The following is a 17,304-nucleotide window of genomic DNA, read 5'->3' as shown; positions in this document are numbered from 1 at the left end:
ATGTAGTTACCTCCTCAGTTATTTCACAGTGCCTCTATGCACATGCCCTTCCCTTCTCTCGTCAAATTGCACTCTCATAATAGCTTCATTAGGCAGACTTCACACTTATAGTTTCACATTAAAGGCAGATTTGGTGTTTCATTTATCTTGAACTATTTGTTGTTAACTGTTGAGAAGTATTTGAGTGAAAGCTTGAATATAGAAACACATATAGAAATAAATTAAAAAGTGGCCAAATGACTATAGCGTGGATTATTAGTGTCAGTAATATTGGCAAATTATAAGGGAATATAGGACACACATGTTATACAACAATGGGACCAAATTGTGTTTTTCATTATGATTATTATTTATGTTTTTTCTCAGTTGATATTTACTTTCTTTCTGTCAATGTTTTTTTGTTTTTTGTTTTTTTCTTTTTTGCAGATAGAATAGCTGTAACTAGTAATAGCACATCAGAGAATAGAAATAAGCAGCCCCTTGGGCCTTTGGAATTCTTCATATGATGAAACAGCCATAAATTGTATCTTGATAAATTTAAATGGTTTAAATGAACCATTTAATATGGTTAATATTAATTTAATTCCACGGTGGGATAGAATTAGAAATCAATAAGAGGAATATCTCTTGAAAATCCTCCAAATATTTGAAAATTGAAATTATCACTTCTAACCTATTCGTTGGTCAAAGAAGATATAAAAAGAAAATTAGTATTTTGAACTAAATAAAGATAAAAACATAGCATATCAAAATTTATTGGATGCTGCTAAAGCTGTATTTAGGGGGAAATTTATAGCACTAAAATGACAATAGTATAAAACAAGAAAGATCTCAAATGAATGACTTCATTTTCCACCTTAAAAAACTTTAAAAAGAGCAAATTAAACCCAGAGTAAGAAAAAGAAAGGCAACAACAAAGATAAGAGCAAAATCAATAAAATAGAAAGCAAAAATATATATGTAAGGAAAAATGAATGAAATTGAAAACTGATCAATTGAGAATAATAATATTGATAAAATTCTAGCCAGACTGATTAAGGAAAAAAAACAGCAAAGACACAAATAACCAATATCTGGAAATGTGAGGAAAGGGCATCATTAGAGATTCTATGGATATTAAAATGATAATAAGGGGACTTTATGAAAAAAATATTCCAATAAATTTAACAGCTTAAATGAAATGGAAAAAAATGCTTGAAGAACACAAACTACCAAAATTCAATCAAGAAGAATTAGATAATCTGAACAACCATGTTTCAGTAAAATAAATTAACTTTGTAGTTAAAATCCTTCCCACAAAGAAAACTCCAGGTCTATATAGCTTCACATGAAATGAAAAATAATACCAGGTCTACACAATAGTCTAGAAAATTTGAAAGAAGGGAATACTTTCCAACTAATTCTCTATGGACAGCATTACCCTGTGAAGGAAAAATAGACAAAATATTTTTAAGAAGAAAACCATACAACAATAAAAGCATAAATTTAAAAAATTCTAATCAAAATTTTAATTAATTAATTCCAATAATATATACAAATACTTCATAGCCAAGTGGGCTTAATACAATGACTGCAATGTTGGTTTAACATTTAAAGATCAATCAATATAGGAAGAGCAATCTTCTGGAAAGTCAGAGTAAGAACCTCCAAAAATCTGCTCTTCCATAAAATTAACAAGAACCCTGAGAGAAATGGTCAAAATTAATTTTTCAGAACTTTGGAAATTAACCAATGATATACAAAATTCCAAAGAACATCTATTCAAGAAAAATGCTTGCTTCTCAGTAAGAACAGCAGGGTTCGTGGCATTTTAAAATGCCCACTTACAGTACTTTTCTCCTCAGCACTTTGGCAGCCTTGAAAGTAGTAGGCTAGCAGCCACTGGGGGAGGAAGAACAGCCTTGGCGATCCTCAAAAAAACCCCTCCAGAGAATTATCACCAGTTGACCTCTCTGGAAACTCCCTGGAAAAGACCCATTCATAGGATTTGTATTTTTTTGGACTAAGAGCTCACTTAGTGAGGTAAGCCCAATCCCAAGGAATTTGTGGAAAAGAATTCATGGAAATTGTTGAGTATGACATGACCCTGAAGTGATGATAGCAATGGGGTCAACAAGAAGCTGACCAAAAAACTAAAAATGAAAATCTTGGAAAGTAGATGTCCAAAAGATGCTTTGAAAAGCTCCAACATGTTCTAGAAGGCTATATACATATGCAGAGCTGTATGCCTGCACAGGAAACACCTGATAAGGTCCTAATTGGTTACCTCTGACTTTCCTTGAAGATCTGTGCAAGCAGGAGGTTAAAGCTAAGGAAGAGTTGTAAACTAGGTGAGTACTAAATGTGAATCCCAACACACACACATACAAAGCCTCTTAGCAAAGCGTGAGAGACATATTGATTGGAGTCATTGAAGGAAATCTTGGCTTAAGCATTAGCTGACCACTAAGATAACTGAGCAGAGAGTTCAGTGTCCACAACTACTTGGAATATAGACTTTACATAATTAGTTTAGGAAAATCATTTTTAAAACAAACAGCAATGCCAACAAACACCAGCAACAATAATTTTAGGAATGGGAGAATCTGATTTCTAGAATTGCCACATTATATATAAAATGTCCAGTTTTCAACAACAACAACAAAATGAGAAGACATGCAAAAAAAACAAGAAAGTATGGCACATACACAGGAAAGGAGAATACAATAGAAAGTATCCCTGAGGAAGGCCTAATGTTGAACTTAATAGACACAGACATTAAATTAGCTATTAAAAATCTATTCAAAGAACTAAAGTAAAGCATGTCTAAAGAATTAAAGGGAAGTGTGATAATGATGTCTTACCAAATGCAAAATATCAATAAAGAGATAGAAATTATAAGAAATGACCACATAAAATTTCTGTACCTAAAAAATAAAATAACTAACATTGAAATTACATAAAAGGACTTCCAACAGCAGATTTGAGCAGGCAGAAGAAATAAACAATAAACCTGAAGATAGGTCAATTGAGATTATCCAACAGAAGGAACAGAAGGAAAAATAATGAAGAAAAATGAACTGAGGTATAGAGAACTGTGGACATCATCAAGCACACTGATGTACTCATAAATTGGAGTCCTAGAAGGAGAAGAAAGAAAGGAGAAAGAAATATTTGAAAAACCTTCCAAATTTGATGAAAAACATTAATCTACACATCCAAGAATATTAACAAACTCCAAATAAGATAAACTCAAAGCGATCCATATCTATACACATCATAGTCAAAATGTTGACAGAAAAACCAAAGAGAAAATCTTGAAGAGAAAAATGACTCAGCATATATCTGTGATCCTCAGTAAGTTTAAAAACTGACTTCTCATCATAAGCCATGCAGATCAGAAGGCGATAGGATGACATACTGAAAGTGATGACAGAAAAAACTCAACCAAGAATTCTATATCCACCAAAATCATCATTGAAAAGATGAGAAATTAAAATATTCCCAAATAAAAACTAAGATAATTCTTTGCTATAAGACCTGTTCTACAAAAACTGCTAAAGGGACTCCTTCAGTCTGAAATAGAAAGACACTAGATAGTAACCCAAATCCACATGAAGAAATAAAGAGCACTAGTTAAGGTAACTAAATAGATAAATATAAAAACAAAATATAAATGTGTTTTGTCTATAACATTTTTTCTCCTGTTTGATTTAAAAAACAATTTGAATTATAAATTTGTGTTGATGGTCTTTAATGTAAAAAGTTGTAATTTGTATGACAATAATAATACAAATTGAGGGGAGGGAATGGAGCTATATTGGAGCAAAGTTTTTGTATACTATTGAAATTAGGTTGTTATTGATCCAATCTAGATTATTTAAAATTATGATGTTAATTGGAATTCTCAGGGCAACTGCTAAAATATATATATATCTTGTACACCTGTATATAAACAATAGTATTTAAATGGTACACCAGAAAATATCTATTAAACAAAAAAAAGATAATGGATAAATACAGGAAAAAATACATACGACATATAGAAAATAAATAGCAAATTGGCTGCCATAAATCCTACCCTATAAGTAATTACATTAAATGTAAAAGGAATAAACACTTCAATCAAAAGGCAGAGATTGTCCAAATTAAGGAGGCGAAAAAAAAGGTCAACCATACACTGTGTACAAGAGGTATACCTTAGAGTCAAGACACAAATAGGTTGAAAGTAAAAGTGTGAAAAAAGATATTCCATGAAAACTACAATTAAAATAAAGCTGGAGTAGCTCAGACAAAACAGACTTTAACAAAAATTGTTGCTAAAGACAAAGAACATTTTTAAATGATAAAATGATCAATTGATAAGAAACACATAACAATTATTAATATATACACTGAGCAACAAAGCTCAAAATACACAAAGCAAAAACTGCTAGAATTGAAAGGACAAATAGATGATTCAACTATTAGAGTTGGAGATTTCAAAATCCAATTTTCAATAATGGATAGAACACCAGAGTGATTTCAGCAAGACAACTTGTATCCTCCCTCTGGATCAACAATTTGGCAGCCATTCACAGAAAAAAGTGGCTTTTGTGGGAGCTTTGAGATCCAGACTGGAGATTATGAAATGCCAGTGGGGTTCAAGACCAAGGAGGGCTGTCTTGAGAAGGCAGGCTATTCCCAGGGGCTAACTTGCCAACTATGGTCCCAGCTACAAAACTTGAAAGAGCTCTATTCCCCTGTGGACTCAGCTACAGCCCCATGTGGCCTTGGTCCTGCCACCAGCACCATATGCCTTGGGAGGAATCACACTTGCGTGTGCCTTAGGTAATAGGCCCACAGACTTTGGTTCTGATTGTGGATTCTGAAGAGGCCCATGACCCAGTTCTAGCTGCTCTCAGCCCTGGTCTTCAAGCAGTACTGCCAGCCCAGGGATCTGGCAGGAGACACACCCATGCATGTCCCCAGTGATAGTGGAATGGCTCCATAATTGGGCTCCAGTCTCTCCTAGATGCATTCTGTGAGCAGTCCTGCCAGCCAAGGGAACCAGCTGGAAATACACCCATCTGCACACCTGGAGACCTGAAACAACCCTGTAACTCAACTCCAGCCCCTCCTAGCCACTATCCATGAGCAGTCTACCAGCCCAGAGACTCATTGGAAGTCACACTTGTCAGTGTCCCTGGAGGCAGACCAGCCAACTTCAATCAGACAGCAGATCCTGAAATGGCACTGTGACTCAGATCCAGCTCCTCCTCATCACATTCTGCAAGCAGTCCAGTCAGCCTAGGGACCCACCAGAAGACATGCCAGTTAGTGTCCCAGGAGGCAGGCCAGCTAACCTCAGTCCAACAGCAAATCCTGAAACAGCCCTGTAACTCAGCTCCATCCCCTCCCTGCCGTGTCTACAAGCAATCCTGCCCACCCAGAGACAGCAGGAGACATGCCCATCCATGACCTCAGAGGTAAGCCCACAGACCTTAGTCTGACTGCAAATTCTGAAATGGTCCTGTAACTTGACTCCCATCCCTACCAGCTGTGGTCAGGGAGCAGTCCTACCTGCCCAGGGACCTGGCAAGGGACACCTGACATATGCCTCCAGAGTCAGACTGGCAAAATTCAGTCCCAGATGTGGACCTTGAAGCAGCCCTTGGATTCAATTCAGCCCTTCTCACCCATGGTCCAGTGCCGGTCCTGCTGACCCAGTGACATAGCGGGAGCCCTCCCAGGGACCTGTTGGGAGCCACACCTCTCCACACACTTGGTAGCAGGCCTGCCACCTGTGGACCCAACTCTGAACACTTTTCAAGTGCCAGCCCTAATGAAAAAGGTCCTGGAGACATTCCCATCCCGCCAGGGACCAGACAGGATCCATGCCTGCCAGAACACCTGGTAACAGGCACGCCAACTTCAAATACCACTGCAGACCCAGTAACAGCCTCATGATCTTGCTCTAACCTAGTTTTACTGAAATTCCCTAGGTAATTCCATCAGCTCAGGAAACCTACAGGAGAAGGTCTTTCCCTGCCAAAAACCTGGAAAGACTGGAAGAGGTGTTTTCTTTTTCAAGTGCACAGATGCCAATGCAGGCTACACACATCAGGAAGAATCAGGCAATAAATAAATAAACAAATAAATCTCAAGTAACCAATAAAGCTCCAGTAACAGACCCCAAAGAAATAGAGATCTATGAATTGCCTGACAAAGAATTCCAAATAATCAACTTAAAGGAGCTCACTGAGTTAAAAGAGAACACAATAGACAACTCACCACAATCAGGAAAACAATGCATGAACAAAACGTGATTTTCTTTTTTTAAAGATATTCTTTTGTTTTTGTGTGTGTGTGTGTTTGAGGAAGATCAGCCCTGAGCTAACATCCGTGCTAATCCTCCTCTTTTTTTGCTGAGGAAGACCAGCTCTGAGCTAACATCTGTTGCCAATCCTCCTCCCTTTTTTTCCCCCCAAAGCCCCGGTAGATAGTTGTATGTCATAGTTGCACATCCTTCTAGTTGCTGTATGTGGGACATGGCCTCAGCATGGCCGGAGAAGTGGTGCGTTGGTGTGCACCCAGGATCTGAACCTGGGCTGCCAGTAGTGGAGTGTCCGCACTTAACCACTAAGCCACAGGGCTGGCCCCAAAACGTGAATTTTAAAGATTTTATTTATTTTATTTTTCCCCCCAAAGCCCCAGTGGATAGTTGTGTGTCGTAGCTGCACATCCTTCTAGTTGCTGTATGTGGGACTCGGCCCCAGGATGAACGGAGAAGTGGTGCCTCGATGCGCACCCGGGATCCGAACCCGGGCCACCAGCATCGCAGCGCGCGCACTTAACCACCAAGCCACAGGGCCGGCCCCCAAAACGTGAATTTTAATAAAGAAATACAAACCACAAAAAAAAACCAAATAAATCATGGAGTTGAAGAATACAATGACAGAGCTGAAAAATTCAACAGAGAGCTTCAACAGCAATACTGCAGAAAAAAGAATCAGCAAACTCAAATACAGATCGTTTGAAATTAGCTGATAAAAGGAACAAAAAGTAAAAGGAGTGAAAAAGAGTGAAGGAAGCCTATGTGAATTATGGGACATCATCAAGCTAACAAATATATGCATCATTAGAGTCCCTGAATGAGAAGAGAGAGAAAAAGCGTAAGACAGTTTATTTAAAGAAATAATGGCTTAATAATTTCCAAATCTGGGAGAGATATGGACATACAGAAAGGAACCTAAGCAAGATAAACTCAAAGAAGATTAGCCTCAGATACATTGTAATCAAATTGCTAAAAGTCAAAGACAAAAGGAGAATTTTGAAAGCAGCAAGACTAAAGTGACTTATTACATATAAGGGAACCCTCATAAGGTGATCAACTAATTTCTCAGCAGAAACCTTGCAGGCTAGGAGAGACTGGGATGATATATTCAGAGTGCTCAAATAAAAAACTGCCAACCAAGAGTACTATACCCAGCAAAACATTCCTTCATAAATAAAGAAGGGATAAAGACAGTCCCTGACCAAAGAATGCTGAGAGGGTTCATCACCTCTAGACTTGCCTTAAAAGAAAAGGTAAAAGAGAGTTCCTCAAATTGAAATGAGAAGACACTAAGAAACAACATAAAAACATATAAAACTGACTGGTAAATGTAAATATATAGTCAAATTCAGAATACTCTAATACTGTAATGTTGGTGCATAAATCAATTTTAACTCCAGTATAAAAGTTAAAAGACAATAGAATTTAAAATAATTATAGCTACAGTAATTTTTTAATGGATGCACAATATAAAAATATGCAAAGTATGACATCAATAGCATAAAATGTGGGGGGGGACTAAAAGTATAGAGTTTTTATATGTGATTGAAGGTAATTTGTTAGCTTAAAATACAATGTTATAGCAATAAGATGTTTTATGTAAGCCTCATAGTAACCACAAGAAAAAACTTTAGTAGATACATAAAAATAAAGGGAAAGAAATAAAAGCGCACCACCACAAAAATCAAATCACAGAGGAAGACAGCAAGAGAGGGAGGAAGGAACAAGGGAACTACAAAACTGTCAGAAAACAACCAAATGACAAGAGTCAGTCCTTACCTATCAATAATTATTCAAAATTAAATGGTTCAAATTCTCCAATCAAAAGACCCAGAATGGCTGAATTGATTTAAAAAAAAAAGCAAGACCAACTATATGCTGCCTACAAGAGACTCGCTTAAATTTTAAGGGCACTCATAGTCTGAAGTGAAGGGATGGAAAAGGAATTTCCATGCAAGTGGTAACCAAAAGAGAGGAGGAGTGGCTATACTTAAATCAGATAAAACAGACATTCAGTCACAATTGGTCAGACACAAAGGTCAACTATATAATGATAAAGGGATTAATTTATCAAGAGGACATAATAATTGTAAATACATATGCATCCAACTTTGGAGTGCCTAAATATTTAAACGAATATTAACAGAAATAAAGGGAGAAATAGACAGCAATACAATAATAGTAGAGGACTTCAATATCCCACTTTCAACAGTAGATAGGTCATCTGAACAGAAAATCAATAAGAAAACAGGACACTCAGAAAACACCATAGGCCAAATATACCTAACAGACATATACAGAACATTTAATCCAATAGCACCAGAATATACATTCTTCTCATGTGCACATGGAACATTCTCCAGGATAGATCATATGTTGGGCAGTAAAGGAAATCTTAACAAATTTAAGAAGATTGAGGTCATATCAAGTATCTTTTCCAACCACAATGGCATCAAATTAGAAATCAATAACAAAGGAAATTCACAAATATGTGGAAATTAACACACTGCTGAACAACCAATGGGTCAAAGGAGAAATCAAAAGAGAAATCAAAGAGCATCTTGAGAAAAACAAAAATGGAAACTCAACAAGCCACAATTTGTGGGATGAAACAAAAGCAGTTCTAAGATGAAAATTTATAACAATAAACACTTACATTAATAAACAAGAATGATCTCAAATTAACAACCTAACTTTACGCCTCAGGAACTAGAAAAAGGACATTAAGCCCAACGTTAGCAGAAGGAAGAAAATAATAAAGATTAGAGCAGAAATAATTGAAATAGACATTAGAAAGACAATAGAAAAAAATTAACAATATTAGTAATTGATTTTTGAAGAGATAAAAAAATTGACAAATATTTATCTAGATTAACCAAGAAGAGAGGACTCAAATATATAAAATCATAAGTAAAAAAGGAAATATTACAACTGATATCACAGAAATATTAAATAACATAGGAGATTAATATGAGCAATTATACATCAATAAATTGAATAACTTGGAAAAAATGAATAAATTCCCAGAAACATACAACCTACGAAGACTGAATCATGAAGAAATAGAAAATCTGAACAGATCAATAATGAGTAAGGATATTGAATCAGTAATCAAAAACCTCCCAAAAAAGAAAATCCCAGGACCAGATGGCTTCATGGATGAATTCTACCAAACATTTAGAGAAGAATTAATGCCAATCCTTCTCAAACTCTTCCAGAAAAATAGAGGAAGAAAGACTTTCAAACTCCCTTAATGAGGCCAGCATTACCCTCATGTGAAAGCCAGATAAGGACACAATAAGAAAAAAAAAATTACTGACCAATATCCCTGATGAAAATAGATGCAAAAATTCTTTTAAAAAAAACACATTAGTAAACCAAATTCAACAGCACATTAAATTATACACCATGATCAAGTGGGATTTATGCCAGGGATGCAAGGATGATTCAAAAGGCACAAAACAATAGGTGTAGTATAACACATTAACAAAACAAAAGATAAAAATCATATGATTATCTCAATAGATGCAGAAAAAGCACTTGATAAAATTCAACATCTATTCAGGATAAAAACTATCAAAAAATTAGGTTTGGAAGGCATGTACCTCAACATAATAAAGGCCATATGTGACAGGTCCACAGGTAACATAATACTTGATGGTGAAAAGTTGAAAACTTTTCATCTTAGATCATGAACAAGACAAAGATGCCCAGTTTGACTACTTCTATTCAACATAATACAGGAAGTTCTACCGAGAGTAATTAGGCAAGAAAAAGAAATAAAAGTCATCAAAATTAGCAAGGAGAAGTTAAATTATTTCTCTTTGCAGATGACATGGTCTTATATAGAAAATCTTAAAGACTCCACCAAGAAATTGTTAGAAATAATAAACAAATTCAGTAAAGTTTAAGGATACAATATTACTGTACAAAAATCAATTGCATTTCTATACACTAACAATGAACTATCCAAATATGGGGTGGGGAAGGAGGACAGATGTTGGTATAAGGGTACAAATTTCTAGTTATAAGATGAATAAGTTCTGGGAATCTAATGTACAACATGGTGACTAAAGTTACTACTGTGTTGTACACTTGAAATTTGTTGAGACAGTAGATCTTAAGTGTTCTCACCACACCAAAAAAAAAGGTCCTATATGAGGTAATGGATGTTTTAATTAACTTGATTGTGGTAATAATTTCACAATATATGCTTATTTCAAACCATCACATTGTAAACATTAAATATATAAAATTTTTATTTGTCAATTATACTTCCATAAAGCCTGAACAAAAGAATAGATCAACTAAGCAAGATCAAGAAGGAAACAGAAAACTTAACATCACCTAACAGACATCTGTCAAATAGACTACCCAACAATAGTAGAATACACATTCTTCTCAAGTGCACATGGAACATTCTCCAGGATGATCATATGTTAGGCTATAAAAGCCACCTCAAAAAATTTAAAAAAGAATTGATATCATACAACTCATATTCCCCAACTGCATAGACATTATATTAGAAGTCAATAACAGAAGGAAATTTGGGAAATTCACAATGACGTCAAAATCAAATAATGCACTCCTAAAAACCCGAAGAGTCAAAGAACAAATCACAAGAGAAATTAGAAATATCTTGAGATGAGTGAAATTGAAGAAACAACATACCAAAATTTTGTGGATGTGGCTAAGGCAGTGCTTAAAGGGAAATTTATAACAGTAAATGCTTATATTTAAAAAGAAGAAAGATCTCAAATCAATAGCCTAACTTTCCACCATAATAAACAGGAAGAGAAGAGAAAATTTAACCCAACATAGGTGGAAGGACGATATAATAAAAATTAGCATGGAAGTAAAGAAATAGTGAAAAGGAAAACAATAGACAAAACTAATGAAACTAAAGTTGTTTCTTTGGAAATATCAATAAAATTGACATATCAGTAGCTAGACTGAGCAAGAAAGAAAGAGAGAAGATTCAAGTTACTAAAATAAAAAAAGGAACTGGGGACGTCAATACTCACCTTGCAGAAATAAAAAAAAATTATAAAGGAATATTGTGAACCAATGAATGTCAAAAATATATATATATAAATTATATGATATGGACAAATTCCTTGAAAGGAACACACTATCAAAACTGAAACAACAGAAAAATGAGAATGGACCATTTATAGTTTAAAAGATTGAACTCTACCAAATGTTTACAGAATTAATACCAACCCTTCACATACTCTTTTAAGAAAAGAGAGGAGGAAGGAACACTTCATAACTAATTCTATGAGGCCCATATTACCCTGATACCAAAACCAAAGACATCACAAGAAAAGAAAACTACAGACTTAGAGTTTCTGCTCTGACATATAAAGAGATTGGAAATCATCACTACCATCCTTGTGAGAAAAAAATCTGAGCAAACTAAAATCAATAACTCTTTTTAGACTAACCAGAGAATTGAGATCATAAGGCAAACCACCACCCAAAAGCTGGAGAGAGAGGCAAATACAGAGAATCACATCTTGCCAGGAGCGGAAACTGCTGAAACCAGAAACTAGTAGGAACACTTAAATAATAATTGATGAATTGTTGGAGTGTTTACTAGGTGGAAAGTTAAAAGCTACTGAGGGCCCAGTCTTAAGGGACTCCCACATTTTTGTGAGCTTTACCTCCAGGAGCCCCAACAGGTTCTTACACTAAAGATGCAGAAAAATCCCCTCATGCTTCAGTCATGGGGAAGTGAAAAGCAACCATTTTAAAATATGCCTAGGGAAAAGTAGCCATTTTGAAATACTTGCAGAGCCTTCTGTATCCCATGGCAGCAGCCTGCCCTCTGGGGAACTATGTTCTCTGAGCTTTGTCTGATTTAGGGAAAAGCAACTGGATGGCTTAAGCCCCTTCTGGCCTCCCTGTCTCACATAGGGGAAGAAAAAAATAGGCTAACTCACTCTTCTTAAAATCACAGCTCAGGAAGATTTAATCATAAGATTATAGAACAGTTCTCCTCCCTAACTTTACCACATCAACTGGTCTCCAGTATAATAACAGTGGATTACAACTGAAAGAGGTACAAGACACAGTTTCTGTTTGAAAAGAAATTTCTAGGAAAAACCAAAAACAACGAGATAGACCAGAACAAAGACACTAGAGGATACTAAAGCTTCTGACACCTACAGCTACAACAAACATTAAACATAGTGTAACCTCTACCCAGATAAATATAAAATCTCTCACAAAGACTTATTATCTCAGGTCCTACTATTCAATATATTATGTTTTGTTTCAACAAAAAATGACAAGGTGTACTAAAGGCAGGAAAAAACACAGTCTGAAGAGACAAAGCAAGCATCAGAATGATACTCAGATATGGCAGAGATTAGAAATTATCAGACCAGCAACTTAAAATAACTATGATTAATATAACAAGAGTTCTAACAGGAGAAGTGGGCAGCATGCAAGAACACATGAGTATTGTAAGCAAAGAGCTCAAAATGCTAAGAAAGTTTTAAAAGGTAATGCTAGAAATAAAAAGCACTGTAACAGAAATGAAGACTGCATTTGATGGGCTCATCAGTAGACTGAACAAGGGTAAAGAAAGAATCAGTGGGTTGAAGATATGCCAATAGAAACTACTCAAACTGAAATGCAATAAGAAAATAGAATTTTAAAAACAGAACAGAATCTCCAAGAACTGTGGACAATTACAAAAGGTGTAGCGTACCCTTAACTGGAATACCAGTAGGAATAGAAAGAGAGAGAAGTAGAAGAAATGTTTGAAGTAATAATGGCAGATAATTTTCCAAAATTAATAATAGACACCAAAACAAAGATGCAGGAATCTCAGAGAACATAAAGGAGAATAAGTAGCCAAGAAAAAAATCTACAACTAGGCATGTCATATTCAAACTGCCAAAACCAAAGACAGAGAGAAAATCTTGAAAGGAGCCAGAGGAGAAAAAAACACAAATAGAGAAACAAAAATAAGAAATACATTGTACTTCACTTTAGAAACCATACAAGCAATATGGGAATGGCATGAAATATTTAAAATGTTGAAAGTAAAAGCCCATCCACCTCCAATTCTGCATCCAATGAGATTATCCTTAAAAAATGGAGAGGGAAATGGCAAAGTAGATAGATCCAAGGACCTGTCGCTCTACAGAAACACTAAAAAAAAGAGCAAGATTTGTCAGAATAATCTTTCTCAGAATTCTGTAAAATAGTCAAATGTTTACAGCAATGAAGCAGGCGTTGAATGAAGAAAAAGGCAAGTTTAGAGGGATAGGAAAGCTTTGTGATGTTGTTACTTGCCCTCGCCCCACTCCCTTCCTTTCCTTGGCAGCAGTCTTGAAGATGGAAGTCCACATTCTCAGAGTGGGACTCTGGTCCCTGGTTCCAGAGGAAGCATAACAAATTTTAGTTTCATTATTTCTCTTTACTATTTCCTTCTTTCTTATTGCATTGGGTTCATTTTGCTCTTCTTTCTAGTTTAAGTAGGAACTAAGATTACTTGTGACCTTTCTCTTTTCTAATGTAAACATTTAGTGCTATAAACTTCCATCTCAGCACTGCTTTAGCTGCATAACAAATATTCTGATATGTTCTATTTTCATTATCATTGAGTTCTATGTGTTTTTTTTTATTTATTTTGATACTTTCTCTTTGATCCAAGGATTACTTAGAATTCTGTTGCTTAATTTCCAAAGTTTTTATAAACTTTCTGTTGTCTTTTTGTCATTTACTTATAGTTTCATTCCATTTTGTTCAGAGAATTTACTCTGTATGATTTCAATTCTTTTTAATTTGTTGAGATTTGTTTTATGGTCTAGATATAATCCATATGGTGAATATTCCATGGAAACTTGACAAGAAGGACCATTCTGTGTTGTTGTTTTATAAATGTTATTAGACTTAGTTGATGGTACTGTTCAGTTCTCCTACATCTTTGCTGATTTTTTGTGTAGTAGTTCTATCAAGTGCTGAGAGTGGAAGTTAAAGTCCCCAACTACAATTTTGGATTTGTCTGTTTCTCCTTTTGGTTCTATCAGTTTTTGCATCGTGTATGTGAGGCTTTGTTGTTTGGTGCATATACAAGTAGGATAATTATGTCTTCCTGATGGATTAATTCTTTTATCGTTATATAGTGTCTCTCTTTGTCTGTTGTATTTTTGTTTACTCTGAAATATACTTTATCTTATATTAATATAGCCCCTTTTTTAAAAAAAATTGTGTGATATATGTTTTTCATCCTTTTACTCTCAACATATGTCATTATATTTGAAGTAAGTTTCTCAAAGAAAGCATATTATTGAATCGTGTTTGTTTTAATCCCCTCTGCCAATCTCTATCTTTTTTATATTCAGGTAAAATTCACATAACATAAAATTAGTTATTTTAAAGTGTAAAATTCAATGACATTTAGTAATACACAATTTTGTGCAACATCAACTCTGCCTAGTTCCTAAACATTTTCATCACCCCAAAAAGGAAACTCCATACCCATTAAATAGTCAATCCAAATTCTTCCTTCCCCTAGTCCCTGACAACCACGAAACTGCTTTCTTTCTCTATGGATTCACCTATTCTGGATATTTCATGTAAACTGAATTAGTAAGTGACCTTCATGTCTGGCTTCATCAATTAGCATAATGTTTTTGAGGTTTCTTCATGTTGTAGCATGTATCAGTTCTATATTTCTTTGTGTGGCTCAAAAAGATTCCATTGAATGGCTATGTGACATTTTGTTTATCTATTCATCAGTTGATGGGCATTTGGATAAACACCAATTGACTATTGTGAATACCGCTATTATAAACAATTTTGTGCAAGTTATGTTTGAATATCTCTCTCAATTTTTTTTGGTATATACTTAGTGGAATTGCTGGGTCACATGATAATCCTATGTTTAGTTTATTGAAGAACTGCCAAACCGTTTTCTTCAGTGACTGCATCACTTGACAGTCCCACCAGCAATGGATGAGGGTTCCAATTTCTTCATATCTTCACCAACATTTGTTACTTTCCACTTTTTTGTTGTAGCCATCTAGGGGGTGTGAAGTGGCACCTCACTGTGGTTTTTATTTGCATTTCCCTAGTGATTAATGATGTTGAACATCTTTCAATGTGCTTGTTGGTCATTTGTATATCTTATTTGAAGAAATGTCTATTCAAGTCCTTTGCTGACTTTAAAAATTAAAGTTGTTTGTCCTTGTGTTGCTGAATTTAAAAGTTCTTTGCTGACTTTAAAAATTAAAGTTGTTTGTCCTTTTGTTGCTGAATGTAAAAGTTCTTTATATATTCTGGACACTAAACCCTTATCAGATATATGATTTGCAAATGTTTTCTCCCACTCTTTGGGATTCATTTCACTTTTGTTATAGTGTCCTTTGATGCACAACATTTTTTAAATTTTGATGAGTCCAATTTGTTTTTTCTTGTGTTGCTTGTGCATCTGCACAATTCAATGTCATGAAGAATTCTTCCTGTTTTCTTCTGAGAGTTATATAGATTTAGATGTACATTTAGGTTGATGATTCATTTTGAGTTAATTGTTGTGTATACTGTGAAGTAGGAGGTCCAATTTCGTTCTTTTACATGTAGATATTCAGTTATTGCAGCACTATTTCTTGAAGAGACTTATTAAATGGTCTGGCATGCTTGTCCAAAATCAATTGACCAGAGGTGGGTGTGGTTATCTCAGACTCTAAATCCTATTCCATTGATAATATGTCTATTTTTATGCCAATATCACACTATTTTAGTTACTGTAGCTTTACAGTAAGTTTTGAAATTGAGAAGTATGTATCCTCCAACTTTGCTTTTCATTTTCTGGATTGTTTTGCCTATTTGGGGTCTATTGTGATTCTATATGAATTCCAAGATTGGCTTTTCCATTTATGCCAAAATGGTAGTTGGGATTTTCATAGCATTTACATTGAATCTGTAGATCATTTTGGGTAGTATTCCTATCTAAACCATATAAAGTCTTCCAATGCATAAACATGAGGTACCTTTACCTTTATTTAGGTCTTTGCTTTATTTCAGCAATGTTTAGTAATATTCAGTATATAGGTCTTGTACCTCCTGAGTTAAATTTATTCCTAGGTATTTCATACTGTTTGATGCTATTTAAACAGAATTGTTCCATTAATTTAACTTTTGGATTGTTTATTGTGTATCAGTGTATAAATAAAACTGATTGATGTATGCTGATCTAGTTGTCTGCAACTTTGCTGAATTCATTTATTATCTCTAATAGATAATAGAGATAGCTAATAGATATCTCTAATAGATATCTCTAGTATTTTTTTATTCTTCAATGTTTTCTATATAAAAGTTCATGGCATCTGTGAATAGAGATAATTTTACTTCTTGCTTTCCAATTTGGATATCTTTATTTCTTTTTCTTGCTTAATTGTTGTAGATAGAACTTCTAGTACAATATAGAATAGAAGTGAAAAAGCAGCTGTCCTTGTCTCCTTTCTGATCTTAAGGGAATAATTTCCAGTCTTTCACCATTGAGTATACGTTGGCTGTGGGTTTTTGTTAAATGCCCTTTAATATATTAAGTAAGTTGCCTTCTATTCCTAGTTTGGTGAGTGTTGTTATCATGAAAGGGGGTTGGGTATTGTGAAATTATTTTCTAAATTAATTGATATTATTATGTATCTTTTCCTTTCATTCTAGTAATGAGGTATATTACATGACTGATTGTCATATGTTGATCCATCTTGGCAATCCTGGGATAAATCCCATGTGGTTGTGATGTACACAGGTCTCTTAGGCTCTGGTTATTTTCTTTACTCTTTTATTTTTGCCTTTTAGACTGGATAATCTCAATTGATCTATTTTCAAGTTCACTTATTCTTTCTTCTGCTGCTCAAACCTGCTTGAATCCCTCTAGCAAATTTTTTATTTCATTTATTGTACTGTTTGGCTGTGGAATTTCTATTTAGTTCCTTTTTATAATATCCCTCTCTTCATTGATATTCTCTATTTGGAGAGACATCATT

At 34.7% G+C, this 17,304-nt stretch overlaps 1 protein-coding gene across 1 annotated transcript in view; it reads right to left on the bottom strand.

The window, feature by feature from the left end:
• UBE3A (ubiquitin protein ligase E3A) overlaps positions 1-17,304 on the bottom strand; it is a 155,087-nt gene that overhangs the window by 1,153 nt on the left and 136,630 nt on the right. The window lies entirely within an intron of this gene.

This window comes from Ceratotherium simum, chromosome 3, assembly GCF_057802395.1.
Source record: "Ceratotherium simum simum isolate JZ-2026a chromosome 3, ASM5780239v1, whole genome shotgun sequence".
NCBI lineage: Eukaryota > Metazoa > Chordata > Mammalia > Perissodactyla > Rhinocerotidae > Ceratotherium > Ceratotherium simum.
This window is presented reverse-complemented; position numbering and strand designations above follow the sequence as displayed.